Source organism: Giraffa tippelskirchi, chromosome 13 (genome assembly GCF_054371585.1).
Source record: "Giraffa tippelskirchi isolate mGirTip1 chromosome 13, T2T-mGirTip1v1.2.pri, whole genome shotgun sequence".
Lineage (NCBI taxonomy): Eukaryota > Metazoa > Chordata > Mammalia > Artiodactyla > Giraffidae > Giraffa > Giraffa tippelskirchi.
Genome location: NC_137287.1, coordinates 102,507,844 through 102,526,220, shown reverse-complemented (window position 1 = coordinate 102,526,220; position 18,377 = coordinate 102,507,844). Strand labels below are relative to the sequence as shown.

The following is an 18,377-nucleotide window of genomic DNA, read 5'->3' as shown; positions in this document are numbered from 1 at the left end:
CCTTTCCCAGTTTTGAACCAGCTTGTTGTTCCATGTCTGGTTCTAACTGTTGCTTCTTGACCTACATAAGGTTTCTCAGGAGACAGGTAAGGTGGTCTGGTATTCCCATCTCTTGAAGAATTTTCCACAGTTTGTTGTGATCCACACGGTCAAAGCCTTTAGCGTAGTCAATGAAGCACAAGTAGATGTTTTTCTGTAATTCCCTTGCTTTTTCTATGATCCAACTTATGTTGGCAATTTGATGTCTGGTTCCTCTGCCTTTTCTAAAACCAGCTTCTACAGCTGGAAGTTCTCAGCTCATGCACTGCTGAAACCTAGCTTGAAGGATTTTGAACATTACCTTCCTAGCGTGGAAATGAGTGCAATTGTGTGGTAGTTTGAACATTCTTTGGCATTGCCTTTCTTTGGGATTGGAATGAAAACTGACCTTTTCCAGTCCTGTGGCCACTGCTGAGTTTTCCAAATTTGCTGGCATATTGAGTGCAGCCCTTTCACAGCATCATCTTTTAGGATTTGAACTAGCTCAGTTGGAATTCCATCACCTCCACTAGCTTTGTTCGTAGTGATGCTTCCTAAGGCCCAGTTGACTCTGCACTCCAGGCAGCCTGACTCTGCAACAAGAGAAGCCACCATGGTGAGAAGCCTGCACACCCCAACTCGGAAGTAGCCCAGCCTCACTCACCACAACTAGGGAAAGCCTGTGTGTTGCAACAAAGACCCGGAACAGCTAAAAAAGAATAAAAAGCAACACATAAATATTTGGGCACAATATTGTCACAAAATACAGTCAGTCTTCCATATATATCCAAAGATTCAACCAACCTCGGACTGAAAATATTTGGGAAAAAAATCTTTTTTTTCCAGAAAGACCTAAAAAGTAAAATGTGCATTTGCCACACACTGGCAACTACTTGGCTTTGAGACTTCACTGGAGGTACAGTGGTCAACTCCTTGCTTCCAGTGCATAGCGCTTGGGTTTGCTCCCTGGTCAGGGAGCTAAGACCCCACATGCTCCAAACTGCAGCCAAAAAAAAAAAAAACAACTTTCACCACCACCACCAACAAAATACATGACATTTACATTATTTTAGGTATTATAAGTAATCTAGAGATGATTTAAAGTATATGGGAGGATGTTTGTAGGTTATATGCAAATGCTACACCATTTTATATAACAGACTTGAGCATCTGTGGAGTTTGGTATCTGCAGGAGGTCCTGGAACCAATTCCTCCCCAGATACCAGGGGATGACTTGTAGTTGGGAGGGCACGGCTGTGAGTGGACTCACTGTGAATCTGTGAGCTGAATCAGGAGTTCCAACTACTCAAAACACCACAACTGCATGGCTGTGATGGTCCAAAATGTGAGTGCCAGCTCTAGGTAAAGTTCTGAACCAAGCACAACCTGATCTGTTCCCAACTTATTTGCTTTCTTGGCAGATTCACTGTATATTAAAACCAAACAAATACTGTGTTGGAAAAGGCAAAATTATAGACAATAAAAAGATGAGTGGTTGCCAAGGATTTGGGGAAAGGGCAGGAGGGATGAATAGATGATGCATGGGCATTTTTAGGGCAGTGAAACCCTTCTCTGTGATACTGTCATGTGAATACAGAACTAGGCGTTTGTCAAAACCTACAGAACCTTGCAACATAAAAAAGTGAATCTTAATGTAAACTATGGACTTCCGTGGATAATGATGTGTCAGTATTGGTTCATCAGTTGTAACAAATGTATCACACTAATGCAATATGTTAAAAATAGGAGAAACTGGGTGTGTTGGGGGGAGAAGTATAGAGGTACTTGGTGTAATTTCTGCACAGATTTTCTGCAAACCTAAAACTAAAATAAAGCCTATTAGAATGAACGAAGCAAAACAAGACTCCCAGAATTCCTTGGCAGTCTGGTGGTTAGGACTCCATGTTCTCTCTGCCAAGGGCTGAGGTTCAATCCCTGGGCTGAGGTTCAATATCTGGTCAGGGAACTAAGATCCCACAAGCCTCACGGCTCGGCCAAAAAAGCAAAAACAAAGCAACAACAAAAAACAATGACCCCTTCCCCCCGCCAACACACACACACTGTGTTTGCTGTGAAATAGAATTTAGTCCCAGGCTCAGATTATTAAAAACAAGATTTTCACCTATGCTGATTAATAATGGAATGTTTGAATACCGCATTTGACTTGAGATCCACTGTAGGATGTCTGCACTCCTGCTTTCTTCCTGCTCTATGCCCAGGCCACACCCCAATCAGTGGGGCTGCCCAACACCCCTGACAATGCTGCCCCACTTGAGATCTTGGCACTGGACCCTTGCCCTCTGTTCCTTGACCTTGAAGAACATCCTTTAAAACACATAAGTGCCTCTTGCTGACCTTGGGTGATGGAGGCTTGATGGCCAGATTGAAAAGTCTCCCTAGGGGCTTCCCTGGTGGTCCAATGGTTAAGAATCTGCCTTCTAACAGGGGACACAGGTTCGATCCCTGGTCAGAGAACTCAGATCCCGTATGTCATGGGGCAGCTAAGCTCTCTTGCAACTAGAAAAACGTCCACATGCAACAATGAAGACCTAGAGGAACCAAAAAAGAAAAAAAGTCTCCCTAGCCTCAGGAACTCCAAGGTTACTGGAGTTCCTCCAGCCTCTATGAACATAGCTCACACCTCAGCTTCCAGAACTCCTTCTTTCCGTATGAATCCCAGCCCCTTACTCGTTGTGTGAGCTTGAGTGAGTCATGTCATGTCACTTTACTAAGCCTCAGTCTCCCTATTGGTCAGAAAGAGGGTGGTAAGACCTGTCTCACAGTGTATTTATTTGTTTGGTAAATATCTGTTGAGCACCAACTGTATGTATTGGAGGTATAACGTGAACAGAAGGAACATCCCTCCGTTATTGGAACTCATGGTCTCAGAAGGATAGACAAATATCAAATAAATGTATAAAACAATGTCAGGGAGGAAGAAAAAGAAGACAGGGTCATAGAAACAGGGCCAGGGCTGCTTGGGTATAGTTAAGGCTTCCTGAAGGAGGTGGCATTGGAATAGGGAAATGATTGAAGTGGAATGAGCCCTGCAAGTCTGCAGGGAGAACTTTCCAGGCAGAACAGCAAGTACCAAAACCCTGATACGCTTGGTGTGTTTGAGAAACAAAAAGGAAGCAAGCTGGCAGGAAGTGCATGAGTGAGAGGAGAGAGACAATGAGACAGGAAGATAGGGAGAGAGCAGACCAGGCAAGGAATCTGGGCTTTGTCCCGACTGTAGCAGGGAGAAAACTTGAAGTTATTCACTGAGGAAACCCTCCTGTGTTGTGTGTCCTTGCATATAAGAAAAGTGGGCAGGTACGCTTTAAAGCCGCTCTCCTGTCCAGGACTACGGTCTGTGTCCTTTTGGTGGAAAGTGCTCTTCCTCTTCCCAGCCGGCTAGTGATGGAATGTGCATCCAGGCTGTAGTTCCCATAAAATAACACGAGGTGGCGACTCGGGGTCGCGTTTCTAACTTGTGGGTTATTGATTCAACCCTGAATATTCATTGGAAAGACTGGTGCTGAAGTTGAAGCTCCAATACTTTGGCTACCTAATGTGAAGAGCCAACTCATTGGAAAAGACCCCAATGCTGGGAAAGATTGAGGGCAAGAGGAGAAGGGGGAGACAAAGGATGAGATGGTTGGATGGCATCACTGACTCAACGGACGTGAGTTTGAGCAAACTCCGGGAGATGCTGAAGGACAGGAAAGCCTGTTGTGCTGCAGTTCATGGGGTCACAAAGAGTCGGGCATGACTGAGTGACTGAACAACAAAATTATTTCCAGCACAGTGGTTACCAAACTTGTACGTCATCAAAATCACCTGGAGGGCTTGTTAAAACCCAGCTTGCTGGGTCCCACTGTCAGAGTGTTTGATCTGTAGGTTTGGGGTTGGTCCCAAGAATCTGTATTTCTAACAAGTTCCAGGGGATGCTGATGCTGCCAGTTCAGGAACCTCACCATCAGAGCCCCTGGTTGGAGCCCTGAGGTAGAAACCGAGACCGCCTCCTTCCTTTTAGAGATGGGATAACAGAGGTGTCTGACCAAAACACTCCAGTATCTTCCCATCATGTTTAGAATTAAATCTAAGTCTCTGATCAGATTCCCCTCCATCCTTACCACAAGTCCCGGTTTCTCTCCTCAGCTCATCTGCCACTTTCTAAGCAATGGCCACACTGTTTCGCTCCGTGCCTTGAGGCTGGTTCCTGCATCACAGCCTTTGCATGTGCTGTGCCTCCCACCTGTGATGCCTTCCCCACAGTCTTTTCCTTGGTTGGCATCCTCTCATTCCTCATGCCCCAACTTGAATGTCACCATTTGAAAAGCTTTTCCTCTGCTGGCCCGGAAGCTGGCAGCCCTGCTCCTCCTCATCCCTGTTCTTTCCCTTTTGAGTGCTTGTGTTTATGTGTGTGTTAGTCACTCAAAGAGTTGTGTCCAACTCTCTGCAACCGCATGGACTGTAGTTCCCCTGTCCATGGGATTTTCCAGGCAAAAATACTGGAGTGGGTTGCCATTCCCTTCTTTCTCCAGGGCATCTTCCCGACCCAGGGATTGAGCCCAGATCTCCCACATTGCAGGTGGATTCTTTACCATCTGAGCTACCAGAGAAGCCCAGCTACCTTATCTTGGTTGATTGTCTCCTGTTTAGATTCTAGGCTTTTGAAGGCAGGGGCTGGTTTCTGCTTCATCCCGAGTATCCAGGACAGTGCTGGCAGCACGTAGGCCCCCCAGGAAATAGTCATTGAATAAATAGAACTAAACACTTTTCCAGATCCTCCCAGAGAGCCAGTGGGTGAGCAGGGACTCCATGTAAAGGATATGGATTGTGTGATGTTCAGCATCACCTCACCCTAGTCCGAACCCTGACATTCAGAGTGATCTGGAAGGAAATAAAGATAAGTAAAGGGACTTACTTGGTGGTCCAGTGGTTAAGAATCTGCCTGCCAGTGCAGGGGACATGGATTTGATCCCTGGTTCAGGAAGAGTCCACATACTGAAGACCAACTAAAGCCTATGTACCACAACTACTGAAGCTCTTATGCTCTAGAGCCTGTGCTATGCTACAAGAGAAGCAGTGGGAAGCCTGCACACCACAACTTGAGGGTGCCCCCCCACCCCGCCACTTGCCACAACTGGAGAAAGCCTGAGAAGGCCCAGCACAGACAAAAGCAAATAAATGAATTTTTTAAAAAAGATGAATAAGATGGTGTTTGTAAATAGTTTATAGCCTTGCAAGCATTCCTAGCTCACTGTCTACCTCATTTGATATCACAGAGGCTGCTCAGAGGGACTCCCCCAGAGTTCTGGGTTTGGTGGGCAGAGACACTGCACAAATAATAAATCTGTAAATCCTTTCTACCTCTGTTATTGCAGTGCACCCTCAGGTTAAAAAAAACTACCCCACACTCAGCAATAATGCAAAAGGAGAACTGCGTGTCCTTTCAGAAACATGCTGGAGCATCCTTTTAACAGGCCCACTCAAGGGTTATCTAAGTCTCTAGGGGAACAGATCTTTTTCTGACTTGTCATTTACTCATTTGCTAGGGCCCAAACACGGGGAAGTTCTGTGTTCACTTGTAGGTTTATTTATGACTTTTGTCCAGTAGAAAAGGTCATCCTGAAGGTAGCAGTTGTTTTGCCCTGTAGGAATTTAGGCGGTTTCACTCTGCAATCATTTGTCAGCATTTTGTCTTTCATTGATTATAAACTTTCTTATACTCATGAACCAGCTTAACGGCCCTGCTGATTGGTTAAATGCTAATGAATTACAGATAATCTTAGCACATGCTTACTTTTTTTTTTAAGCAAAGTCTTTTCTTTTCAAGGAAAAAGTACCTTTTCTCATTTTCTGTTCTTGGCATAAATTTTAATTATTTCCAGGAACCAAAACTTCCTGAACCCCTTTCAGTGTCATCTAAAACTTGAACTTTGTCTATTTCTGGGTAAAATGAGCTGTGCAGTTCTATCACCCTTTTTGACCTCAAAGTTTTCTTGGCCAAAATAACAGTACAACACCAGCATTTCCTCTATGCTCTTCATCTATGACACCAGCTCCTACATCTATGAAGTGTTTTACAGTCAAACCAGAACATGGAGCTACTCTCCCAAGGCACCCAGAAGGAAGGGCTAGCTGAATTTCAGGCCATGATCAGGACCATGGAGTGCTCTCAGAGCTGAGCAAAGAGGAGCCGCATGCCACCTCCTCCGCAACCCGGGCGGCCTTGCTGAGGGAGACGACTTATGCCTCTTGAGAGCAAGACACGGTTGGGCAGAATGTGGGCCCAAGAGAGAGAAGGGAGGACAAGCACTTAAAAAGAAAATTATTTATTTACCTGCACAGGGTCTCAGTTGTGTCATTCGGGATCCGACTCTCTAGCAGTGGTATGCAGGTTCAATGGGGCTCAGGTTTAGATGCCCCCAGCATGTGGGATCTTAATTCCCTGACCAGGGATCAAATCCACAACCCCTGCACTGCAAGACGGATTCTGAAACACTGGACCACTAGGGAACCCCTTGGCACATGCTTACTTTTTATTTGTATGAGAGTTATGTCTTTAAGTTTTAAAAAATTTATCTTTGGGGACCATCTTTATGAGAGTGACTGATCATCTCTGTATTCCAGATGAATCTGTTGAGGCTCAGAGAGATACAACGTTTGTCTCCATGAGCAAAAGTGAAGCCGGGTCTAGACCTTAGATTGGCCTGACCTCAGTACCCCTGGTCCTTTAGCAATACCACACTCATGTGCGCAGTGCTGTTCTGGGCACTTTATAAACTCTTCCACTTAATTCTCACAACTCAACAAACGACATGTTGCTATCTGCATTTAAGGACTAGAGTCAGGAAAGAAGTCACTTGATGTTACTCAACTCTTTGATGGCTGGCCACAAGCCTTTTGGAATCCGACAGACCGGAGTTTCAACTCTGGCTCACAGCCTCTTTAGCTAAGTGACCTTAGGCAAGTTGTTTACCTAACTTCTCCGAGTCAAACTGTGATATGGGAATAAGAGCCCCTTCCAAGTAGGGGCTGTTGGTAATACTGACAGGCAAATCTAGGCCTGGGGCCTCCAGGCTCACAGTGATGCCAGCTTCTCTTATTCTGGAATCCAGGGGGAAAGAGCAGTTGATTTGTTGCTGGCTCTTCCTGGTCTTCTCAGGTGGCGCTAGTGATAAAAAATCCACCTGCCAATGCAGGAGATGCAAGAGATGCAGGTTCTATCCCTGGGTCGGAAAGATCCCCTGGAGTAGGAAATGACGACCCACTCCAGTATTCTTGCCTGGGAAATCCCACAGACAGAGGAGTCTGGTGGGCTCCAGTCCATGGGGTCACAAAGAGTAGGACATGACTGAGGCTTCTTAGCATGTTCCCGGGCTGACTGGCATAAGGATCCTGGAAGGACAGGCAAGTACCTGGTAAAAATGGGAGGGAGAAGCTGCTGGGCAGGAGGGTGGGGTAGCTCAAAGGAGTCCCCAAGTTGGGCGCAGGTGTGGACTGTTGGGCCAGGACTCCAGTCAGTCAGCTGGGGACAGCGATAGAGCCTGGGCTTTGGGGTCAGGCAGCTGGAAGTTCTCTGGGCTCCAGCATCCAGATCTGTAAAATGGAATAATAATGACTCTTTTTTCGGATTATTGTGAGGCCTCTGGGGACAGTGGGCTTAGCTGGAGGGGTGCTATTCTAGGGTGTTCTCTGGGACCTCAACCCTTGTCTGTGGCCTTTCCGAAGCCTGAGGAGGTTATTGATCATGTACTGATAAGGATAATGATGGTAGAGAACATCTGGGATAGATTAGGGGCCAGTGGGAGGTCCTCCTTCAGAGTTTTGGGTTTGTTGGGTCAGAAACATGGCACAAATACACAGCCAAGGGTCATTTAGGGCTTTGCAGTTTACGAAAACTTCCATGCCGTGGCATCATGCCCTCATGTTAAGACAAACTCTCTGTGTCAAGCATTCTGTTAAGGGCTTGACAGGCTTTATATCTTACTCTTCCAGGTGAAGTAAGTGGTGTCTTGACCCTCATTTTTCACCTGAGAAGAATGAGGCACAGGAGGGTTAAGGGACTTGCCTGAAACTACACAGATAACAAGTGGCAGAGAGGGGACTGGAGCACAGACGACTGAGTTCCCGAGCTGGCCTTTAGAGTAGAGAGACCACCCAGCAAGTTGGAGGCTCAGAGGCCTTTGGAAGGACCTGAGGCTCCTCTGGCCACTCCTGCCTGGCCTTGTGCCCCACTGTGCCCCCTGGAAGTTGCTGGAGGGGAGAAGAGAGGATGGCTGGGGCGCTGAGCCTGAGGGGGAGGCTTTAGGGCGCAGGCCAGGGAGGCAGGGAAGGAAAGGATGTAGGGAGGGCCTCTGTCCCTCCAGAGCAGCTGAAGGGAAGATAAAGTCCTAAGGAGATGTAGTTAGGGGCCCAGATGAGGAGGAAAGGAAGAGGCTGGGAGGCGGAAGATACAGCTGCATGGGAGGAAGCAGAGTCTGGAGTCTCAGGGGAGAGTGGAAGGGGTGGGCTGAGGACAGGCCAGGCCCTTGGCCCAGGGTTCTGGACCCCTGCCACTCCAGACTCCACAGATGGGACCCTGTGGAGGGACCCTCAACAGATGCCACCTTCACTCCTATGCTGCGCAATGCTGGTGCCACCAAGGTGACCCCAGAGTCCCTGCCCTCAGTGGCTCACACACCCTGAGCTCAGCTGAGTGACCAGATGGGCACTGTCCAGGGCATTCATTCATTCATTCAACAAATACCTATGAAGGGCTCACCATGTGCCAGGCTGGGCTCCTAACAGGAAACTAAGTCCCTCTGAGGAGACACTAAGTTCCAATTCAAGGAGCCCCCAGTCTCACCAGGAGACAGACAAAACACAGGAGACAAATCAGTGTACGATAATATCAGGTCAGGCTGTAAAGCCCGAGAGGTGAGCAGAGCTGTTTTATGAGGGTAGTCAGGGAGGGCCTCTCTGACATGACATTTGAACAAAGACCTGAAATTGTGGGGCAAAGGAACCTCACTCATGCCAGCATTGATTACTCTGTTAGTAAAATTCTGCCATCTTCTCTCCTCTGTGGACTCACTCCCAGGTGATGTCACCCAGGCCCGTGACTTTAGCCTACCCATGCCCTGATGACTCTTAAATGCAGATCTAACTTGTAGGCAATTCCCTGGTGGTCCTGTGGTTAGGACTCTGTGCTTCCACTGCCAGGGGCATAGGCTAAATCCCTGCTCAAGGAACTAAGATCCCACAGACTGTGAGGGACAGCCAAAAAAAAATCTAACATGTGGATCCAGGCTCTCCCCTGAGCTCTAGATGCTGATATCTGCGTGTCCATCAACGTGCCCACCACTGTTGCTTCTGCAATTCTCTCTGTCAGTGAAGAGCCACCCTTCATGCTGCTGCTCAGGCCCAACACCAAGGAGGGACCTCCTTGACTCCTCCCACCTCATCCCTGCTTCTTGTCCTGTTGGTCCCATCTCTAACATACATCTGGAACTCCACCCCATCTCCCCTGTCCCACCATCGCTTTCATCTGGCAGCTGGACTGTGGTGGCACTTAGACCACATCAATTTCATATTGAGAGCTGACGGCCTGGGGCAGGTGTGGGCTTGTGAGGACACAGCCCAGGATCCCAGGTCTAGACTGAGTCCTGCCCAGGCTACTATCTGTCATGTGATCTTCAGTAAGCTGCCTCCCCTCCTAGTCTCTGTTTTCTCCTCCCCGAGGTGGGGATGAAAGTGTCTGCCTCACTGGGCAGTGGAGAAGGTCCAGTGAGATAACTCTGTCCTTGGTGAGGGGAGAGGAGGCCACCAGCAGGAGGCAATGATTTTATTTGACAGGTATTTATTGCACCCCAACCATATGCCTGGCACTGTACTTGGTTCTGGAGATGTGATGGTGGCAGACAAGAATGTTGTTGTCTTTGCTCTCAGAGCTTTAATGATGGTAGGAGAATGGGGAGACCAGGAGGGCACCTGTGGCAGGGGCATGGCATAAGCCAGGATGTGGAGGTGGGACGGATGGCAGTGCAGGGGCAGGGAACCAGAGGCCCAGTCTCTTGCCCTGAGCCATGGGAGGACCCGTGAGAACCTCAGACATCAAATTTGGTTCAGGGACCTTGCCCAGCAGCACTGGAGCCCCCTGTGTAGAGGACAAGGAAGGAGCCCTTGCTGCCAGACTGGAGGGAGCCACCTTCCTGCTCCTGTCACACAGCTCCCCCTCGACTGGGAGCCCCAGCCTCGGACCCTCCCCAGTAGGGACATCCCTCCCTGAGAAGCCACAGTCTGGCAGAATGTCTGGGTTGCTCGTGATGGCATTTCTCACCTGGACCCCAGATCAGCTCCTGGTTGGGGAGTATCAGCTCCTTTGTGAGAATCACCTCACTGAGTCCCCAGGGCCCCAGTTCTCTGCCTCTGAGGCTGGAGGTGAGATTGTAGGAGTTAGGAAAAGATCTGTGTGTGTATATGTGTGTGTGAGCGTGTGCACATGTGCACATGTGTGTGGGTGAGTACATGTGAGAGAAAGAAACACAGAATGAGCCTGAGTGTGAGAGACAGATTGAGGTGTGTGTGTGAGAGAGAATGAACGTGTGTGTGTGTGTGTGTGTGTGTGTGTGTGTGTGTGTGTGTGTATAAAGCATGAGAGATCATCTCTGCCCAGGCCAGGCAGCTGGACTAACGGTCCATTTCCCCCCGGTCCAGAGGCCTCCTCCAGTCCCCCAGCTGCCCTGATGGGCCAGGTCAGCCCCCCCACAGGAGCCCCCAGCCGCTCCCCACTCGGCTTTCCTTGTATTGTGCACAGCCTGGTTCCTCGAGGAAATGGGGCGGCTGCTGGGTGCGGGGGCGGCCGCCAGCAGCCCCACCCCCTTCCCCCCATTGTCACTCCTGGCTTTGGCCCCTGGCCCCTGCTGCCGACACTAAAAATAGTCTTGTTCACAGGGAGACAGCCGCACCCCTGAGCGGGCTTCCAGACTGGGCGTGGGGCCAGAATTGCCAGGTCAGAGTTCTTGTCCCCGGGGAGAGGGGGGTGAGGTGCACCCATCGAGTGACCAGGGTCAAAGCACAATAGGGCTGTGTGACCTCAGGTCACCTTCTTCCCCTCTCTGAGTCTCGGTTTTCTCATCTGTCAAATGGGGATGAGGACACCTGCCTCCTAGGGTTGCTCTTGAGAGTGGACAGAAGTGTGGTTGGGTCCCCAGGGCTCTGTTGGTGCCACCTGAGTATCTGGAGAGCCTAAACAAGAGGGCACAACAGGCGTTCATCCTCATCCCTGTGGGTGACAATGCAGTGGCTACCAAGGGCCTCCGATTTCCCTCTACACAGAGGAGCTGAGGTGCAGAAGAGCCCACCTGGGAGTCTAGAGGTGTCTAAGACGTGCGTGTGAGACCTGGAAGATATGGGCTCTCTGTACCTCCAAGGTCTGTGTGAGCTCACACTGTGAATTATGTGGCCAAACTGGGACTCGAACCCATGTCTCCAGCTTCTGAGGGCTGTGTTTTTTCCGCTGTGAGGGGCTGCTTCCATGCTAATGACCCTGCAGACTTCCTGGCTAGATCACCTTGTCTTCAGTCCACAAACACATGATTCATCGCGAAGGAAGACGCTGGGCAGTGGGTGTTGAGGCTCGGGCTGGGGGCTGGCTAGTTTCCCTGGAGCAGGCGTGGGTGGAGAGCTGCCCTCTCTGTCTCCTGGCCACTGAGCTGGGTCTGCAAAGAAGGGATTATCTGTGTGTCTGTCTGTCTACCGGGCTTTTTCTTTCTTCTTTTGTGCTTTGTTCTTTTTTCTCAACCATGGTTTGTTTGACATGGGTTCTGTTGTATACTTTCAGGATCTGGAACTCTTAGAATTACTCTGGCCACAGTTGCAATTTTATGTTTTTCTGTGATTAACTGTGTTTCCCACTAATCCTGGGCTCTGGGGCAGGGACTGAGACTTTATTATTAAAAGTCATGTATCCCTGGAGACAAATACAGTGTGAGTGTTCTCCTGTGAAGATCCTGATCCTGTGCAGGTTGGTCTCCATCCACTTGTATTTGGGGATTTGCAGGGACACCTTGTCACCTGGTTTGGGTGTAAATCTGGTCTGTGGGGTTTTGGTTTGCTAACTAGTTGCTTCACCTATTTTGATGTGGGGATTTGGAAAGATTCAAAAACTGCATTTCCACCACAGTCACAGTCATCTTCCCAGAAGCCTGACTCTTTCTGAATTTTTATGCCCAGGGGAAAAAAAAATCAGTACTTGAGGTGTTGAGCAATGGATCCCCTTGGGACCCTGGAGAGGACCACTGTTTCCAGTTTGGGCCTCCTTGCACATCAAGCAAATGTAGGTACCCAGCTTGTTTTAACACGTACATTGATGCATGCTGCTTTTTGTATCGCACTTAGCATGGTGTTTTGACATTGTTCCAAGTCAATATACAGAGTACCTCCCCACTTACAGCTAAAAATGGCTGATGTAAAGCAGGGATTTTTAGCTTTTTGTCCTATGGACCCCTTTGGCATCTGGTGATAGGATGGACCCCTTATCACAATCATGGTTTTTAACCACATAAAATAAAGTGCACAGAGTTACAAAGGAAGTCAATCATACTGAGATGCCATGACCGCAACAACAGCAAGAATTTGCGATGTAGTAATAGAAGAGCTTCTTTACAATGACATGAAGTAAAAGGTGAGCAGGCAGGTTTGGGGTCTCAATGAGTTTAAACAATATGTGTGTGGGGGTGTCTACACGCACTGTGATGAAGTCAGACAAGTGTCTCCAACTTCTGTTGTGGCAAGGGCACTGCTGACCCTCCCGGGGCACGTGGTCCCCATTCATACTTGAAGGGAACGCTGAATTTCAGTTAGAGGTTGGTGACTGTACAGTTTTTATCATTCCTATCCGAGCTCACAGAGTCCCTGAGTCCTGTAGCCCAGGTCCAGAACCTCTGCCACAGAGTGTGGCTGCCCTCACTTTATTCACCTCCATCTCTGATTGAAAAGTCACCCCATATCAGCATTTCTCCACATCCCATTATTGCACAGAGGGGGAAACTGAGGCCCCCTCGGCTGGCGAGTGGACTAGGGTGACAGAGCCCTGGGTCCTGACTCCTGGTCCAGATGCTTGCCCAGCTCCTCCCCTACCAGGCTGGTGGTAGGGAGTCCAGCAGGAGCAGGTTGGCAGCTGGTGTCCTGCCCGGAGAGTGACCCAGCCCCGCCTGAGCCCTGCACCCCGCCCTGGCCGGCACAGCTGTGGATGTGACAGGAGGCTTGGCTCCGATTCACCCAGGCACATTCCTGGCCCAGCCACTAATTTTTTTTTTTTTGGTGACTCTTTCTCCCACACCCCCAACCCTCACCCCCCTTTTCCTCAAAAATGCTCTGTTTCTCCCCAGAGGGTCCCTTTGGGCGGCGGCTCCTGGAGGGAAATGCGGCCTGGATTTCCTGGAACACTCGGAGCTGGAGTCCTAGCTCTGGGAGGAGGAAAGCTGTTGGCAGCAGAATACCACCCCGCCCCCCAAGCATAACTGGTTTCTCTGGAAAAAGCGGGTGAGCTGGAGCCTCAGGATTCCCATTCCATTGAGTGCTCCTAGAAGAGGTGCCTACTCTACAACGATGGGCCGCCATGAGACACCCCTTCAGACAACTGTGACTCTGTGACGTTTGGGGCGCTGTGACCTTGGACAAGACACAGGTTCCTGTTGGGCTCTGGTCTCCTCACTCCTTAGCCTGAGGCCTGTGACCAGGACCTACCAAGGCCTGTGGATGGTCCAGTGAGGGGATAAAGCTCAGCACCAGCAAGTGAGGTGTTTGGGAGGTGTTGGGGAGGCAGGTTTGGGGGATACATCAGGGCAGGGGTGGGATGAAGACCCTTCATCCTCCTCCTTTCGTTCAGGTGACAAATAACTTGTTGAGCACTTACCATTGTGCCAAGAAATGAGGCTCAGCAGTGAGCACAAGAGACCAAGGCTCAATCCACAGACAAAAGTCCCCGTACAGTCAAGAGGAGATGGGGAAAAGTGAAGCAGGGTGTGAGGGTTGGGGAAGAGCCTCTGCTGGGGGACTGGAGAACTGAGGCATGAATGAAGCAGGCCAGGCTGCAGAGGGGGCGGTGGGCTCCTAAGGCTCAGAGGGGGGTGCAGGTGAGGGAGGGAGGGGGAAGCCCATGCTGAGAGAGAGGTGGGGGCTTGTAGCCCAGGAAGGGCTTTGGCTTCATTCATGGGAAACCACCAAGGGCTCTGACATGTGCAGTGACACATCTGTAAAATAACCCACAGGGGTTGAGGGTGGTGTAGGCGATGCTACAGGAGACATAACCTCAGAGCACGGGCTTTGAGACCAGGCGCGGCTGCTTCCCAGCTCTGAGTGTGGGCAGAGAACTCTCCCCCTCAAGCCTCAGTTTCCTCCTCGGTAAAAGGGAGGCTCATAGCACTCAGATGGCCAAGAAGAAGGACCATGAAGGGCGTAGCAACAACTTCCCAGGGTGGGAGCTGCTCTTTCTGTGAGTCTGAAGCCACTTACTTGGGCAGAGCTCAAGGCTGACTTTGAATGTGAGCGTGGGTGTGGCTTTGAATGAGGCTGCTCAACTTCCAGGGATGTGTGGGGTCATGACCTTGGATGGGGATACCCCTGAGTTGTCTGCAGCTGCTTCCCCTTTCTGAGGCCAGAGCTGGATTTAGGAGAGCCACTAGGGTGAGGGAAGAGGGGCAAAGAGCTGCCTTGAGATGCAGAGGAGTCTGGGGGTCCTCCTGGGGGTCTCTACAGTCTCAGGATGCCCTTCTGACTCATTCCTTGCCCCCAGAAGGAGCTGGACCCATTGGTATGCTCAGTCGATCTCCCTCTCCCCTGATCCTCAGCCTCCGTGAGGGAACACAGCAAAACCCAGCCCTGGCGCAATGATGGGAAGGGTAGGAAAGCAGTGGTTTGTTGTGCCTGAGGTGTCTGGACAGGACCCCCTGTTGAGGAGAAGGGACCCCACCTGCCCAGGTACTGTGCTAAGTGCTGCCCTGCATCAGTTGAAAGCCAGTGGAATAATTTCCCTCCACTCCAACTTTCAGTGGCCTCCTGTTGCCCTCCAGATGAAGAAGAGACTCCTGTCATGGGTGCACAGGCCTCCTGGTTCTTCCTCATTGATGCCAACTTTGTTCCAGCATCGGAGCCTTGCCTTGATCCCTACACCCATCCCTCTTGGACAGGTAAACTTCTGTGCCCTATTCAGCTCAGTTTTTAACTGCCTCTTCCTAGAGGAAGCCCATCTTGACCTGCAAACTAGATTGAGTCTCATGTTCCTCGGTCCTAAGCTTGCCACCTCCTCTTCTGGTAACACCTATCACTGTTGTAATTTCATGGTGTGATTACTCAGTTATTGACTATCTCCATGTTAAGACTGTAGTCCATGAGGTCAGGGATGCTGTCTTGTTCACAGCGGTAGCCCCAGCATGTTGCACAGAGTCTACACGTAGCAGATGCTCAATACATGCCTATGGGATGATGGAGGAATCCTCTTGACAACCAGAGGAAGGAGATGGTATTATTCTCTTTTTTACAGATAAGGAACCCACAGCACAGAGAGGTTAAGTAACATGCCCCAAGGTCACACCGCCAGAGCACAGCCAGACTCAGATGGTGTCTGGGGATGACTCCCTGCCAGCAGGGCTTAGAAGGTGGGCAGTTGGGGTTATGCAGAGAGGAACTAGGACCATCTGGACAGGGAAGGGGTGTGGGGGCGTGCCCCACCCATCCGTGTTTTCTCCTTGCTGTGGTGGTTCATGGCTGTTTTCCTCAAGGGCAACTCAGGTGACCTTCAGGTTGGTCCCAGGGGCCGGCTGGGTGGAGAGCCTGGTCTGGCCAGGGCTGCTTTTCTCGCCCCTTTGCCCGCCCGCTGGCTTCACGCACAGATTACAACTTCCCCTCCACGGCTGTCTTACGCAGGCCACCTCCGGCTCACCATTGTCTCATTGTTTGCCGAGGGAAGCTCCAGGAGGAAATTAACCTGCTGCTCACCCCAAGCAGGGAGTTTCACCCCCAGTCCCCACTGGGAATGACTGGGGCCTGGGCAGGAGGGGGTGGGGGCAGGTAGTAGACAATACAACAGGCAGCCTTGAAAGGAGTGAGCTCCCAGGCAGGGAAAAATGCAAGCAGAAGCGCCATTCCCTGGCAGATTTACTAGGCCCTATCACAGGCCAGGCTGTGCATAAGGGAACTGGAGACACAGATATGAGACAAAGGTCTTCTTAAGGGCCCTGCAGCTGATGGGAGCTGCTGTGTAGGGGCCTCAGGGCCAGATGGCTCTGCAGGCTGGGCAGGTAACAAAGTCTGAAACCATGTGGGCAATGGGGAGTGGTAGGGCATATAGCAAAATGAAAACTGAGGGCATCTCCTAACGGCCTTTAGATCCTGATTTCTTTTAACAAGGTGCTAATGAAAAAAATGCTCAAAATCCTTCAAGCTAGACTTCAGCAACACGAGAACTGAGAACTTTTACAAGTTGGGTTTAGAAAAGGCAGAGGAACCAGAGATCAAATCGCCACCATCTGTGGGATCATAGAGAAGGCAAGGGAATTCCAGAAAGCATCTACTTCTGCTTCATTGACCACGCTAAAGCCTTTGATTGTGTGGATCACAACAAACTATGAAAAATGCTTCAAGAGATGGGAAGACCAGACCACCTTACCTGCCTCGTGAGAAACCTATATGCAGGTCAAGAAGCAACAGTTAGAATTGGACATGGAACAACAGACTGGTTCAAAATTGGGAAAGGAGTACATCAAGGCTGTATATTTGTCACCCTGCTTATTTAACTTCTGTGCATAGTACATCACGGGAAATGCCGGACTGGATAAATCACAAGCTGGAATCAAGATTGCTGGGGGAAATATCAACAACTTCAGATATGCAGATGATATAACCCTAATGGCAGAAAGTGAAGAGGAACTAAATAAAGATCCTTTTGATGAGGATCCTTTGATAAGGGTGAAATAGGAGAGTGAAAAATCTGGCTTAAAACTCAACAACAAACAACTAAGATCATGGCATCCAGTCCCATCACTTCATGGCAAATAGAAGGTGAAAAGTGACAGATTTTATTTTCTTGGGCTCCAAAATCACTGTGGACAGTCACTGCAGCCATGAAATTAAAAGACCCTTGCTCCTTGGAAGGAAAGCTATGACAAACCTAGACAGTGTATTTATTAAAAAGCAGAGACATCACTTGCCAGCAAAGGTCCATATAGTTAAAGCTATGGTTTTCCCAGTAGTCATGAATGGATGTGAGAGTTGGACCATCAAGAAAGCTGAGCACCGAAGAATTGATGCTTTTGAATTGTGGTGCTGGAGAAGACTCTTGAGAGTCCCTCAGACAGCAAGGAGATTAAACCAGTCAATCCTAAAGGAAATCAACCCTGAATATTCATCAGAAGGACTGATGCTGAAGCTGAAGCTCCAATACTTTGGCCAGCTGATGCGAAGAGCCGACTGACTCATGGGAAAACACCCTGAGTGCAGGAGGAGAAGGGGATGACAGAGGATAAGATGGTTGGATAGCATCACCAACTGAATGGACACGAGTTTGAGCAAACTCTGGGAGATAGGGAAGGACAGGGAAGCCTGGCGTGGTGCAGCCCGTGGGGTCACAAAGAGTCGGACACAACTTAGTGACTGAACAACAATAAAATGAAACAAAACGAATCCCCTAGACTGGTGTAGTGTGCAGACTCTCAGTCTAGACTTTAGAAGGGAATTCTTGTCCTGGGGTAAAATTGGGTCCCTGGTTATTATTGGCATCCCACACTGCTGACTTTGGCTGGAGCTGCGGTGGTCACTTTCCAGCATACTGATGGTATCCCACCTCAAGTACCTGTCAGTCATTTGGCTTCTCTGAAGCCTTGGGAACTCCCAGCCAGGACTTGGGAGCAACTGATCCTCTCCAGAGGCAGCCCTCTATCATGTGGGTGGGGGGTTGAAGTGAGTATATTATTGTCTCAGCTTCTTATTCACTGGAGATGACTTCCTCGGCTACTCAGAAGGTCAGCAGTGAGATAGAACACCTTTACCCATGTTGGAAACTGGCTCAGTCGCTCCTTTTTTTTTTTTTTTTTTTTTTTGCTTTTCCTCCCTTCTTTGTTTCAGTCTCCCAGATTCCCCCCTTGCTTCCTGGGCTACTTGGCACTCAAATCATTGTCTCAGGTTCTGGTCTCAGGGGAATCCAAGCTAAGACAATCTCTAACATTCTTTCTGAATATAGTTTATGATTCTAACCTTCTGTGATTCTAAGATTGAGTGACTTTCACTCTACGATTACAAATTTTTGTAAGTTAATCCATCTGTGATTCCAGAATGGCATCATTCTAATGTGGCCAAAACACACCTCTCAGCCATGTACTCAGACATGC

At 49.5% G+C, this 18,377-nt stretch overlaps 1 long non-coding RNA gene across 1 annotated transcript; it reads left to right on the top strand.

The window, feature by feature from the left end:
• Positions 1 to 14,690: 14,690 nt before the first annotated feature.
• Positions 14,691 to 17,673, top strand: LOC145533397 (uncharacterized). Its single transcript, XR_014074049.1, has 3 exons — positions 14,691 to 14,973; positions 15,066 to 15,182; positions 16,402 to 17,673. It is a non-coding gene; the product is annotated as an uncharacterized LOC145533397 (long non-coding RNA).
• The last annotated feature ends 704 nt before the right edge of the window (positions 17,674 to 18,377 follow it).